This window comes from Cricetulus griseus, chromosome 3 (genome assembly GCF_003668045.3).
Source record: "Cricetulus griseus strain 17A/GY chromosome 3, alternate assembly CriGri-PICRH-1.0, whole genome shotgun sequence".
Classification (NCBI taxonomy): domain Eukaryota; kingdom Metazoa; phylum Chordata; class Mammalia; order Rodentia; family Cricetidae; genus Cricetulus; species Cricetulus griseus.
The window spans coordinates 112,578,482-112,594,257 of NC_048596.1; the positions used below are offsets into that span (position 1 = coordinate 112,578,482).

The 15,776-nt window shown below is 35.0% G+C and overlaps 1 pseudogene; it reads left to right on the plus strand.

Annotated features, from left to right (window-relative positions):
* Window positions 1-578: 578 nt before the first annotated feature.
* LOC103162017 lies at window positions 579-12,583 on the plus strand (annotated as a pseudogene).
* Window positions 12,584-15,776: the final 3,193 nt, after the last annotated feature.

A 15,776-nucleotide genomic window follows, 5' to 3' on the forward strand; every position in this document is an offset into this window, starting at 1 on the left:
ATTCAATTGGATATTAGCTATAGAATAACAAAATAGGCTAGTGCACTCATATGTGGGACCCCACCATAAAGCAACAGACTAAAAATGAGAGCAAACAAAAGCTGAAACACTCATAAGGAAAACCGAAAAATAAGACAAGTTATTAACAAATTTAGATATTTTAGATATGATTTTCAAATAAATATGAAAAATATATCAGAGGATATGCACACATATAAAAAGTAAAGACATTAGAGAAGGAAAACATTTTGCTAATCAACACAAAGCAATCAGAATTTAGACAGGATTAGCATGTTCAGATGAATACATAAAAATGAAATAGGTCATCATCAACCAGAGGGCCCATTTGAAGATGGTTTATTCCTCATAATATAAAGTCATTGTTATAATCAATAACATATCACCGAACAGTAATCAGCATCAAATGGAATGGAAAAAGACAAAGGTACATGAATTACAGAATAAAAGTAAAAGTAATTAAGCTATCTGTATTTATAAATTTAAAGATTCTCAGAGATGGTAATACAAATGGAAATGGAAATGTGTGGTTACCCATTCCTTTTATTCATAAGTAAGTCATGGCCTTGTCAACGGCAGCTTCTTGGTAAAAAGGTATCACAATCTGGGTAGAAGATTATATCCACCTATTTTATATGTATGTTGTTTATTAGAATTCTTGAATAAAGGAATGAGTAGACTCAATTCCTCTACGACCTTCTTCTCAGCATGCTCACAGACAAAGTAATAAAACTATGAAAGTTCAAAGAATTTGACATGAGTTCTACCACAAAACCTCTTAAGAATCCTTACTTAATTTCAGAGATCTCATATTTTCAATCTACATTATAACAGGGCTCATGCCACAATAGCAATGGAAAAATAGGCATTAAATAAATTAACACTATAGCGTGATTTAATATTATAATGTTTGGAGCCCAATCCCAAATGATCCTTTGGCTCTCTTTTCAGGTTGAATACTAAGAATATCCACTTGATTTTGTCTCTTTATTTTGCTCTTGAAAATATCAACAAGGACCCACATATTCTACCAAATATTTCTCTGCTAGTTAAAGTTGAATGCAATTTACTGGATGATTGGAGAAAGAATAGTTTATCCTCAATAATTGATGAATTTCTTCCTAACTACTACTGTATAAATCAGAGAAGATATTTAATCGTACTTACATGTCTGACATTGTTATCATCTGCACTACTTGGACCACTCCTGTACATCACTAACAGACCAGAGGTAAGTATTAGTGAATAGGTTTTAAAGAAATACTGACTTCCTTCATTCCGATTTTCAGATAAGGGGGCTGCCAAAACCCCAAGTGTGTATGTGTTCATTTTGATGCACAGAATTCAAGTCATATATACTGAGAATATATTATGATGAACAACAGTACTTTAGTGTACATACACCAAAAAATAAAATGAAAAATTTCAAGTGATTTAGAAGCAGATTTAGTTCATTTATACTTTTTTAAGATATTCAAAAAATCACATTTGATTTAATGATATGAAAATCTACATGCCATAATATTACAAGTATTTGATGAGCACAATTATTTTAGAGTGATCATTGTGTATTCTACCTTCTTCAAGTTAATTTTTATGTCTATGGCATTCAGGTTTACTATGGGCCATTTCATTCTATTCTGAGTAGTCATGAACAGTTTCCACATCTCTACCAGATGGCTCCTAAGGACACAGCTCTGGCCTTGGCAATGGTGTCTTTGGTGGTATATTTCAAATGGAACTGGGTTGGAGCAATCATCTCAGATGATGACCTCGGTTTCTCTTTGAATTGAGGAGAGAGACACATAAAAACAGTGTATGCTTGGCCTTTGTACACATTATTGTGGAACATAAAATATTATTCCAGAAAAGCGTAAATGTATTTTATAATGAGATCATAACATCATCAGCAAGAGTTGTTATCATTTATGGAGACAAAGACTCTCATTTGCAGCTCAACCTTAGACTCTACAGATTAGTAAATGTTCAGAGGATCTGGATCAACAGAAAAACTATACTCTTGGGTATTCAAGCACAAGTTATAAATGTCTGTGGGTGGTACAGGCTATGTCCTATACAATACTGTGCATGCTGTGGCCCATGCACTCCATGAGATGCTGCTACAAGAAGTGGATACATGGCCAAAGTATTCTGGGGAAAGGTTGGAATTTGACTCTTGGCAGGTAATAAGTATTCCAAATGAATGCAATGTAGTGACAAAATATACTTTTCCCAATAGATAATGTTGTTTCTATGTAAGAACACCAGGATCATTTCTAGCCTACACAGAATTTATATATAGGTTGACAAATATCTGGGACTCTTATTGATTAAAAACTCTACTACAGAAATTAATAACAGACTGATTTTCATGATCTGTGCCATAGGTTTTTTCCATAACATTTCTCCCAAATGTGCATGTTTTTAATATTTGAAATAAAATATAGTTCTTTCTATTTTTAGTTCATTTATTTAATTTAGAGACAATCTTATTTATGTATCAATCCCACTTACCTCTCCTCACTCCCATCTCCTCTTACCCCCTACAAACCTCCCATCACAACCTCTATCCACTCTGCATTTAGGGTGATCCCTTCCATGGGGATCATCAAATTCTGTCACATCATTTGGGGGAAGGCCTAGGCCCTCCTCGATATATCTAGCCTGAGAGAGTATTCCTTCATGGGGAATGGACTCCCAAAGTCCATTTCTGCACTAGGGATAAATACTGATTCCAAAGTCAGAGGTCCTATAAACTGCCCAGGCCTCCTAACTTGCACCTGCATTCAGAGGGCTTGGTTCAGTGCAATGCTGGTTCCCCAACTTTACGACTAGGGAACATGTGCTCTTTCATGGTCAGGTCACCTGTTTCTATGGGTTTTGCCAGCATTGTCTTTATGCTTTTGATCATCCCTCCTCCCTCTCTACAAATGGATTCAAGAAATTTAACTCAGTGCTTGGCTGCAAGTGTCTGCTTCTACTTTCATCAGCTACTAGATGAAGGCTCTAAAATGGCATTTAAGGTAGTCATCAATCTCATTATGGGGAAAGGCATTTAAGGTAGCCTCTCCAATATTGCCTAGTCTCTTAGTTGGGTTTATCCTAGTGGAACTCTGGACATTTCCTAGTGCCAGATTTCTCTTTAAACATATAATGGCTCCCCAAATTATGGTATCTCTTTCCTTGCTCTCCTCTATTCTTTTTCGAACATACTCTTCCCAATCCCTCATGTTTTCCTCCCCCTACTCTACTGCTGTTCTCTTTCTCCTCCCTCCTTTCCCCTTCCTGTCGTGCTCACAATTTGCTCAGAAGAAATTGTCTCTTTCCCCTTCTCCTGGGGAGCATAAATGCCGCTCTTAGGGTCCTCCTTGTTTCCTAGCTTCTCTGGTGGTGTGGAATGTATGATGGTTATCCTGTGCTATATGTCTACTATCCACTTATGACTGAGTACATAAGATGTTTGTCTTTCTGTGACTGGGTTACCACAGTCAGGAAGGTTTCTTCTAGTTCCATCCATTTGCCTTCGAATTTCAAGATTGCATTGTGTTTTATTTCTGTTGAGTAATACTACATTGTGTAAATGTACCACATTTTGTGAAGTTGCACATTCCTTCTCTGCCTTTGGCTTAGTTTGGATAAAGGTGTCTCTATTTGGTTGATTTTCTCAGAGAACTGATTCTATGATACGTTGATTTTTTTGTGTTGCTTTCTTTGTGTCTACTTTATTGATTTCAGTGCTCATTTTGATTGTTTCCTGACATCTGCTCCTGCTGTATAAGTTTGCTTCTTTTGTACTAGAGATTTCAAATATGCTGTTGATTCTCTAATGTGACTATTGTCCAGTTTCTTCATGTGGGCACTAAGTACTATGAACTTTCCTCTTAGCAGTGCTTTCAAAGTTTCCAATTAGTTTGGGTATGTTATATCTTTATTTACATTGAATTCTAGGAAGCCTTTAATTTCTTTCTTATTTCTTCCTTGACCCAGAAGTGATGCAACTGAACATGGTTCAATTTCCATGAGTTTGTAGGTATTATGGAATTTGTGTTGTTTTTGTGTTCTCACTTTGGACTATTCTGATACTATAGGATACAGGGGTTATTTCAATTTTTTTGTATCAGCTGAGGTTTGCTTTGTTGCTGAGTATGTGGCAGATTTTAAAGAAGGTTCTGTGTGGTGCTATGAAGAAGGTATATTCTTTTGTGTTTGGGTGGAATGATCTATAGATGTCTGTTAAACCCAATTGGGTCATAACTTCTGTTAGTTCTTTTGTTTCTTTGTTAAGTTTTTGTATGGTAGTCCTATCCAGTGGTGAGTGAGGGGTGTTGAAGTCTCCCACTATAAGTGTGTGGGATTTTAATGTGTGACTTTAGTTTTAGTAATGTTTCTTTTACTAACATAGGTACCTTTGTATTTTGGAAATAGATGTTCAGAATTGAGACTTCATCCTGATGGATTTTTCCCATGATGAACATGAAATGCTGTTCTTCATCTCTTTTCATTAATTTTAGCTTGAAGTCTATTTTTTTACATATTAGGATAGGTATACCAGCTTGTTTCTTAGGTCCATTTGATTGGAAAATATTTTCCCAACCCTTCACTCTGAGGAAATATCTGTCTATGAGTTGAGGTGTGTTTCATGTATGCCATAGAAGAATGGTTCCTGTCTCATATCCATTTTGCTATCCTGTGTCTTTTTATAGGAGAGTTAAGACCATTGATATTAAGGGATATTAATGACCATTGATTGTGCATTCTTGTTTGTTTTGGATTAGGTGGTGGTAGTGGTAATATGTGTGGATTCACATCACTTTTTGACTTTTGGTTTTTGTAAATTGGGATTATCTATGGCATATATATTTGAGAGTTTTGTTAACTTCCTTGGTTTAGAGTTTTTCTTCCAATACTTTCAGTAGGGTTGGATATGTGGATATGTACTGTGTTTAATCTGGTTTTGTCATGGAATATCTTGTTTTCTCCATCTATAGTGATTGAGATTTTGCTGGGTATAGTAGTCTGGGATGGCATCCATGGACACTTACCAATTGTAGAATATCTATCCAGGACTTCTGGTCTTCAGAGTTTCCTTTGATAATTTAGGAATAATTCTGTTAGGTCTGCCTTTATATGTTATATGGCAGTTTTATTTTGCTGCACTAAATATTCTTTCTTCATTCTGTATGTTGATATTTTGATTATTATGCAGCCAGGGGACATTATTTGGTGTTCTCCAAGCTTACTGTACTTTCATAGACAAGTCCTTAATGTTCAGAAAATTTTCTTCTATGATTTTCTTGAATATGTTTTCTGTATCCTTGAGCTGAGTTTCTTCACATTCTTCTATACTTATTAATGTTAGGTTTTTCCTTTTCACAGTGTCCCATATTTCCTAGATATTTTGTGTTACCTATTTGTTGGATTTAAGATTTTCTTTGCTTCATGAATCTTTTTCCCCTAGTCAATCTTCTACACTTCAGATTGTATCTTCCATCTCTTGTATTTTGTTGATTATTCTTAGTTCTGTAGTTCTTGATCTTTATACAACTTTTGCATTTCCAACATTCCCTCATTCTGTGTTTTCTTTATTGTTTCTATTTTAGCTTTCAAGCCTTGAACTGTTTGAATTGTTTCCTTCACTTATTTGGTTGTTTTTTCTTGGCTTTCCTTTTGTTCTTTAAGTGATTTGTTTATTCCTTCCATTTTTGGCTTTTCTGCCATTTCTTGTAATTTTTGTTTGTTTTTTCTTCCATTTTATTTAAGAGATTTTCTCATTTCATCTTTGAGGGTTTCTGTCATCTTCATTAAATTGTTTTTGTTGTCATCCTCTTCTGCTGCATCTGTGTTGGAAAGTTCCGGTCTTGCTGGTGTAGAGTTCCTAGACTGTGGTGGTATCATATTGGTCATCCTGTTGTTGAATGTGTTTGTATAGGATTGTCTATCCATCCCTTCTTCCAATGGGAACAGGTTGACAGTAATCCTCTCCTCTCCAGGTGGGTGTAGGTGGGCTAGGACTTCCAAATCGGCAGACTCTGGGTGGTTTGGTCAGTCATACCGGGTCCACTATACACTTAACAGACCCCAGAAATTCCACGGAGGGGGACGGGAAAGATTGGCCTAAGCAGGGTGCACACTCATCACTCCTGTGTATGTAGGTGGCAGGAGTTCTTTGTCTTTAAAATTTTGAGACCATCAAGAAGATGAATGGCCTTTTAAGTGATCAAACAGTTGGTGAGCAATTAAGTTAATAGATCCTAAAAAACAGCAAGTCATTCTTCCACATTTTTTTAACATACTAAGGACTGAGTTTCTTAACTGATTATCGGGTAAATTTTAGAGAAAATATTCTACGTAATATCTCTCTATTCTCTAGGAATATCATTCAGGTGTGCAAGAGTTAAAGAGTTAACCTCAGTGAGAAGATGGTATTTCCAAAACATAATGTTATTGTTATACCTATGTGGATTTTCTTTCTATTCTCTATATGAGATTTGATATTAGGTCACATTTCTAGATAAATCAAGAAAAATTGCAGGCAATCTACTAGTCAAATTATTTGTTCTAAATGCATAGGAATATTTAAAACTAAAGTAATAAATGTTTCAGATGGTCCATTTCCTGAAGAACATACAATTTATGAACACTTTTGGAAATCAAGTGAACATGAATCTGAAAGAAAACCAGGATATGAAGTATGACATTCACTACACTATGAATTTTTTGCCAAATCATGGACTTAAGGTCAAAATAGGAAAATTTTCCAAATATTTGCTACATAGTCAACAGTTTTATGTGTCTGAAGAGATCATAAAGTGGAATATAGACCTTAGGCAAGTTTGTTTGACTTACTTGTACAATTCTACTTGCAGCATAAGTATCCCAAATATCAAGATTGACTTTAGCATCTTCATGAGACAGAGTATTTTCAAATATAGTCACTAACTTCTCATATTTATAGATTTTCTTTCAGTATATTTTAGTTCAGTAGTATGAAAATTCATACACTGTGGATGGTCCTCTGTTCCTGCTGACCTACTGGCCACAAGGACAAGAGGGCAAGAATCAATATCAGTGACAGAAAGCTTTGTACATATCCCATGAGCATGAGTGGAAACAGTTCCAAAGGAGACATAATTTGGTGAACCAGCTCAAAATTATTCCAGAATATAAGGAATACATAAGATTAGGGAACATGGGATCAAACCCTAATTTTCCTTAAGTGGAACATTCCTATCTCAAGGCATAGTATGTGGCACTTAGAGGGTTCTATAGCAGATGATGGCTGATTCATCTTTCATATGCACTTTGGCACAAAAATTCTGCTAGAAGTTTGTGTGTGTGTGTGTGTGTGTGTGTGTGTGTGTGTGTGTGTGTGTGTTTTAGGAAATCTGCTATATAAACATCTTTCAGAGAAAATTAGTCCTACAGGCACAGAGTCATTCTCTAGATAAGGGCATGGAAAGAAAGGAAGTTCTGATGCTGTAAGGGAGACACATGCTGTTGAGATATTGAGATAAGCCACCCGGCCCTGGAGAGGCTTTGACCTTTACCATCCCGTAATGTTTTCCAATATCATATCTCACATTTGTATGTCTATGTACCTATGTATATGACAGATAAATATAGATTAGTTATAAACCCACATATACATACAAGTTTTTCATAGTATAAATCACATCTATAATATATAAAATACAACATAAAACAGACATTAGTTTTAGTTTAATGCATATTTGTAAAAAGATGTTTTTCAGTTCTACTATGTTCTAAATGTCTATCACTATTACCAAATGGATAAAACATTTTTTTATATTCTCATTATTCTAAGATTCCACCCTCAATATGCAGTGTGCCTTGCAGTCCAGGATTCAGAAAATCCCCTCTTCAGGGAAAGGCTGTTTGCTGTTTTGATTGTACCCCTTGCCCAGAGAATGAAATTTCCAATATGACAGGTAAATATATAACACAACAAAAGGTTCATTATATTAGTTAATTTCTGTCATTTTTACATGATTCTCACTGACATGTCTGGGAATTGAAAAGATATTCACAAAATCAAATGAATAGAAAATTCTACTCCCTAAGCAGCACAATCTATATCCTGAACCATTTTTTGAATCATTATTTTAGAAACTGTTCACATAATATTTCCTTGTAGAAACTGCTTTAATAAACATTAGGGGTTATCTTTAGTTTAAAATTCAGCCCTTCCTAATATAACTATATTTTATCTATATCTAAAACATGGAAGCTGCACATCTTTATTTACATATCCCAAATGAGTTGTGCCAATACTTGTACATGATTATGGATGATGCAGTCCTGTTTAAGAGGCATGCATTTTCTCATGTGGCCTATGGTAGATCATGATGTCACTTGCTAAGTTTTCTTTACATTTGTAGACTTGTTCACCGGTGATTTTGAAAGCTAGCATGTACAAGTCCAAATTGAGATATGTACTCAATATTTTAACCATGAAAACAAATATGAATGAAAACACTGCACATTAAATAGATAGGGATATCTACTTAGTGACAAGGGCCCCACATATAATGATGAATTACCAATACATAGCCAGGTAGAGGTTAGGGTATATTTATTGGGGATATGCCTTACTTAAAGTGCAACCTACCAGCCATCAGGAAATGTAGTAAGCAGATAAATAAAATGAAGCAGGATAAAGAAGGGACACCGTGTGTGTCCACTCATCCTTAAACCTCACTCACATCACCCTCTCATCATCCTGACCATGTCCTGATGGGCATTGTCAGGCAGACCATTAGCCAACCCTGAGGAGGCATGGTTACAGTGTCCCCTACACCCATGGAACATTTGGTAGCATAACAGGTAACTAAAAGATGGAATCAATTGCTTTAGGGATAATGATGCAAACCTAAAGACTAAAATTTTATTTGATTTCATCTGCACACCAAAATGTAAATTGTTCCAAATAATTTGAACATGATTAGTGTGAAGATGCATATAGACTTTAGACACAAATAATTCCATTGAAAAGTTAAACATAATTTGTAGAGTACCAATTGGATAATGGGAAAAAGATATCTTGGAATACCAAATTGAAAATAAATAAATGAAAAAGTATGTTTTAAATATATTAACTTTAGTTGAAAAAAATTATGTTCCTGTATTTCACAAAATTAAGTAGTTCATTATGTGTATTTGAAAATATTGATAATATAATCTTTTATGACAAGTAATAATTATAAAAAGATTAGAAAAATAAAATAATATGAATACTTTGCCAATGGTTTAGATAACATCAAATATTTAAATTTGAGGTATGGAAAGATTCATTATTAGAACAATATTATTGCTGTCAAGTTTGCAGTATTGATCAGTTCAAATAAATACAGTAGAAATATAATGTTATAAATTGCATGATATGGTTGGAATAAAGCCCTACCCTCTATTTCCTTTTCTATGTGCCTTATCTATGTGTTTTTGGGAGAAGACAAGTCCTACCAGATCTTGATATGTGATGCTTGTTTGATACCAATGAGATGCATGCTACTTTCTGAACAGAAGCCCAGGAGAGGTGAATTGGGGAGTGGAGGTGGCAGTAGGGAATGAGCGGGGAGAATGGAAGGAGCACTCTGGGCTGAATGTAAATTAAGTGAATAAATTTAGGAAAGTTTTAATTTTAACATTATAAAATTATATATATAATTAAGTTATATGTGTATAATTTTATAATATATATATATATATATATATATATATATAACAAAAACAGTTCTCAAGGAAAAATTACAGTTACAATATACAGTCAATTTGTATTTGGCAAATTAGAGAACATTGTTTATGTTTATAATATTATATATATTATAATATGTTTATAATATAATATCTCTATTGTTTATAATACCTTTGTAAGTCTAAAGTTGTATACTTAATTTATCTTTTATCAAAATTAAGGAAAATATAAATTTAACTTTTTAGTCTTTAACTCCATCAAAGACCCCAGAAGGATGTAATATTACCTAACAATAGAGGTATCAGGCTACCTGGACAGTCACTCAAAGTACTTCTCTATCAATGGGGAATCCAACTTTGGATTACATATACATATCAAATTCTCATAAATGTCAGTGTGAGGTTCACAGTCCTTACTTTAACTACCCAGTACACATTTAACTACTACTCATATGGTTTAGCCAGGAATTCACAAGAGAATCTCAAAAACCTAGAAATCTATAATCTTTTATATTCTATGACACCAACTATCAGATAAAATACATAGTCTGCAACATGATGGGATGAATATATCTCAAATAACATAGGTGTGAAAGAGAGTATGAATTTCCTCTAAGATCCCATGGGTATCCATGTATTCACTTCCTGCCTGTTCTCTTGTATTTCACCAACACTTAATATTGCAAGCAAGGCATCAAGGAATAGCATGGCTGGCAAAAACAGCCACTGAATTTTGTTACTAATTGATGAATATAGAACCTAATAAATAAGGATTAAAAAAGGAAAAATAGAAAGATTATAATAGTTATATATGATTTGTACATAAAATATTTAAGTGGTTTTATTGAATTAAAAGAATCATCCAATGGAATACTCTCTCAGCCTGATACGAAGGGAAGGGTCTAGTTACTACCGCAAATGATGTGAAGACTTTGATGATCACTGAGAAATTGATGGAGGGTGGCATGGGGGCTTGGTGGGGACAAGAGGAGGACAGGAGGGAGAGGGAACTTGGATTGGTATTTCAAATAAGATTGCTTTTAATTTAAATAAAAATTAATTTTAAAAATAAGTTAATGAATTTAAAAAATCCATCCAAATATAAAGAAGTAAAAAGATGGAGAGCATTTCCTTCATGTTGTTTTCACAATAAACATTTTTCTACTGAGATAGTGACAGAAAAATCTTATATAAATTAGTAAAGTGGTAGGCTCTGTTTCTTGCCAACATTCATAAGAAACCTAATAGTAAATGTGATATTTTAACATGTAGAGACTTTAGGTGGTAAATACTTGATGAAGCTTCTCCTTTCCCTGACACTATTTATTCATTCTTTAAAGATATATGTGGGATTAGCTGTGTTTTATTACACAAGATGTTACAAAAGGAATTGGTATTTGGTACCTGCCTTGTAGGTGATAGAACAAAACACATGCGAAAGAATGTGGTTTTTCTTATCTCATTCTTTATAGCCTATAGAATTGCTAATAATAAATATGTCTTTCCATATTGCTCTCCCTAAAGGTTTTTTGTTTAGTAAACATGAATATTCTGTCACCTGCTGAAAATTTTCAACAGTAAATAAAAATAACCTGGATATGAATGATAAATATAAATAGCAAATTTTAAAACTGCATAAAGAAAATGATTTTGACTTAAGTTTTTTTTTTGAGACAGGGTTTCTCTGCATAACTTTGTAGACCAGGCAGGTCTCAAACTCACAAAGATCCACCTACCTCTGCTTCCCAAGTGCTGGGATTAAAAGCATTAGCCACCGCCAACCGCCCTTGCTATTAGTTCTTAAGCACATAAAAATTTAACTATGTACTACCTCAAAAATAAAGCTAATGTGTAAAGAGATTTTCATTACATTACTATACCATGTTCTCTGAAATACCAAGAAATATTAATCTGATGATGCATTTCTTCCTGTATCAGGCATGGATCAGTGTGTAAAGTGCCTTGATGATCAGTATGCAAACCCTGGAGGAAATCGCTGTCTCAAAAATGTTTTGACATTCCTGGGTTATGAAGACCTCTTGGGAATGTCTCTTGCCTGCTTGGCTATGTGCTTTTCTATACTCACAGCTAGCATACTAGGTGTCTTTTTGAAGCACAAGGACACTCCCACAGTGAAGGCCAATAATCAAGATCTTAGCTATGTTCTGCTTATCTCCCTCATCTTTTGCACATCTGTTCCTTGCTCTTCATTGGAGAAGCCAATATAATCACATGCTTGATGCAGCAGACCATATTTGCCGTAGTGTTCACTGTGGCTACTTCTACTGTGTTGGCCAAGACAATTACAGTAGTACTGGCCTTCAAGGTTACTACTCCCGGTAGAAGGATGAGGAGGCTGCTGGCGTCAGGGGCACCGAACTTCATCATTCCAATCTGCACCATGATTCAAATGATTCTGTGTGGGATCTGGCTGGGAACTTCTCCCCCATTTGTTCATGCTGACATACACATTGAAAAAGACCACATTTTGATTGTCTGTAACAAAGGTTCAATTACTGCCTTTTATTGTGTTCTGGGATACTTGGGATCCATTGCCCTGGGAAGTGTCACTGTAGCTTTCTTGGCCAGGAATCTGCCGGACACATTCAATGAAGCCAAGTACCTGACATTCAGCATGCTGGTGTTCTGTAGTGTCTGGATTACATTCCTCCCTGTCTATCATAGCACCAAGGGCAAGGCTATGGTGGGTGTGGAGGTTTTCTGTATCTTGGCCTCCAGCGCAGGGCTGCTTCTTTGCATCTTTCCTCCAAAGTGTTTCATTATTTTGTTAAGACCTGAGAGAAATTCTTTTCAAAATTTCAGGAATATACATTTTAAAATTGAAAATATTTATCAAATTTTCCTGTCATATTTATTTTAACATACTTAAACAAAGAGAAAAGTGACACATTTATCCTCAAATCTAAATCAAAATATGTACTTTGTCTCATTAGTAAATATAGAAAATAAGCTACACATTAGAGATCTAAACCATGGCACAGACCTCAGTTCTCATGTATCAAACATTCATATCTCACATTGCAATCTCTGTAATGCTGGTTTCCTTCTTTATAGATATACTTGTGCTTGAATTTGGCAATAGCTATGCTTTAGTCTGGATCTTATGTACTAACATCTAACATAACTTTTCTACTATAAATTATTGTTAAGGTTGTGTTCTGTAGTAAGTCATTACAGTGGGAGATGTAAGGACATGTATATGTATGAGAACTCCGTTTAATTTGACATGAGATAAAGAGGACTCTATATAAACTTAATTGATTCATTTTTGGACCAAGTATTTTGTATTTACATGACATACAAACATCCATATGTAACAAAAATAATGAAAAACTAAGAGGCTCTTGAGTATAAAATTAGGGCTTGAGAACAGTGACCTGACTGGAAGATGGAAGGGAGAAGGGCAAGTGATATTATTCTATTTATATAAACACTACAAACATACTTCTAAGAAAAGTAAATTTTTCTCATTTTCTTTATTTCTATATTTTCAGGCCCTTCATACCCTACCTATACCTATGCACATGAATGCACATTTACACACTCACCCACAAACACACACACACAAACAAACAGTGTACATTGCTCTCTAATCTTGAAATTCTCTTAGTTTTCAAAAATCATTCTTCTATAACAACCTGAGGATTAAAGAAGAGTCAGCTTGTCCTACTGTCCATAATAGTTACAAATGAAATTCAGAAATGATGAGAAAACAGGCTGTGTTCCATTACTTACTGTATTTTTCATGGGATAATATGGAACCTATATTAGGATGCATAAAATTTTAATAGGTTTTTTAGCTGTTTTTTCTTTCATTTAAAATAGAATCTTTTTTCATACAATATATCCTGATTATAATTTCCCCTCATTGTGCTTTTCCTGCTATCTCCCCACTTACCCTCCCTTCCAGAACAATTCCCCATATATTTATTAAAAGAAAATGAAACAGGCTTCTAAGCAATAACAATCAAATATCAAAGAATATAATATATTAAGGTGAAGAAAAATGATGATATTTAGGTTGGACAATGCAACCCAGAGAATCCCAAGAGCAGGTATAATAGTCAGGAACCCATTAATTCCTACAATAGAGTCCGTTAACCTACAGTGTGTTCTGCTGGCAAAACAGGTTTGAGCAATTGTGGCAGGCACATTGCAGATAGCAAAACAATGTCTGATTTGACTAAGGCCCTTCCTATGGGACAAAACCTATACCCATCACTGAATGAATAACTAAGAAGCTGAGGTCAGATAGCCCAGAAATGAGGAGTAAAACAAAACACTACTGGTCTAAGAAGAAAACCAATAAAATGGTTCCTACAATAATCTATCCTCAAAATTCAGTGTCTGATTCAGTCATCATCAGAAAGGCTTCCTCCAGCAGAAGATTGGAAAAGATGCAGAGACCCTGTGGACATTTTGTGGAGCAAAAGTTTAAGTGGGAGATATGCATTAAGTCCTTCCCCTCAGAGCTCAAGGAATATCACACCAGAGGAGGTAGAAAGATTCTAAGAGCCAGAGGGCTTCAAAGATATCTGGAGAAAATGTCCTTATAATCAAATAAAGAAGGTGCATATGGGCTCAGATAGATTGAAGCAAAGCAGCAAGCACAGGGTCTGCAATGTACACTATATGTCATCTGTATTTATGTTATGGCTAGTTGTTGAGAGCTTTTAATCAAATCCTTTTATCTGAGAGTAGATAGATACTAAAAGTTGATCTGGTACAAATGATGACATTATGAAGTAACTAATTTCTTTCAGATTTAATATGAAAACTGGTAGCATTCCAAAACTCCACTGAATGTTTCTACACACACAGACATAATAGCATCAATAAATGAAAATAAGCATTATCAAAAGACAAAGTAAAGAAATTGAGATGAGGGTATGTGAAAAGTGTATGGGGAATTATGGGAATACATATAGTGTATTTAATTCTCCCCATTATCTAAATGTCCTACCCAGGAAGAGAATAGGTTAGATGATAGAACAAAAAAGGAATGAGCAAAATGATCAGTATCAATCATGAATTGTAAGAGAGGAAAAAATAGGGCTGTTTCAGGCACCCCTCTGAAGTGCCTTTGAACCAGAACAGAAGCTAATATGGATTTTTTTTTCATTTTGGTATCAGATGTAACTGTGAGTCCTTTCATGTATATAATTATGCCAGTCTCAGAAGCAGAAACCTGTTTAAGACATGTTTAAATTGGGAACAGACATTAAAACTTATTTACTGAAGTCCACATTGCAGAAAAAGCAGACATCCAGATCTCTGTTCAAACAGCAGGAACATATTTATAATTCTGAGTCCTAGAAATAACTACAGATTTGGGCTAGAAGCATGTACATTTTTCTTCTGTTCAGAGAGCCAGGTATGGATTGTACAGAGTTGCCTTTGGCCTGGTGAAAACCCCTTTAAGTTTATACTTAGATGACAATCAGAATAAATCTAAAAACATTGAACTTCTGGCAGACATCTGAGTATCAGTTGCTGACTACAGGCTGTTCCTAAGTAGACTGAGAGCCCTGAACTTGCTGTGGATGTGAACCAGTCCAGCTGATATGGACACCTCCTGTCTCTGCAACAGAGTCTGCTAACCAGAAGCTTCTGATGGATTCCCCATTGCCTAAATTTGTTTTGTTGTTGTTGTTGTTGTTGTTGTTGTTGTTTGCTTTTGACTAGCATTTCAGCCTTCTTGGGTCCCTAACTTCGTCCCAAAGTCAGGAGGAAGTAGCATGGGAAAGAATATGTTGCCCATTTTCCCTGGTTAAAATGATAAGTCAGAAGGAACTTCCTTGCATGAGGATGCCAATATCCCTGATGGGGACGCTAGAGAGAAAGCAATTCCATGATTGGAATTTCAAAAAAAAATAGGGGAATGAAGGGACCAGCTCCCCATTTCAGCAGCCATAACAGCTAAACAATTGCTTGTCTGAACTTGCCTTGGTCACTAGGAGGTCAAATGCCTGCCTCATGGCAAGGAACCAATCAGAAGTTAGCTGGTGGTGCTATGCTTTATGGCT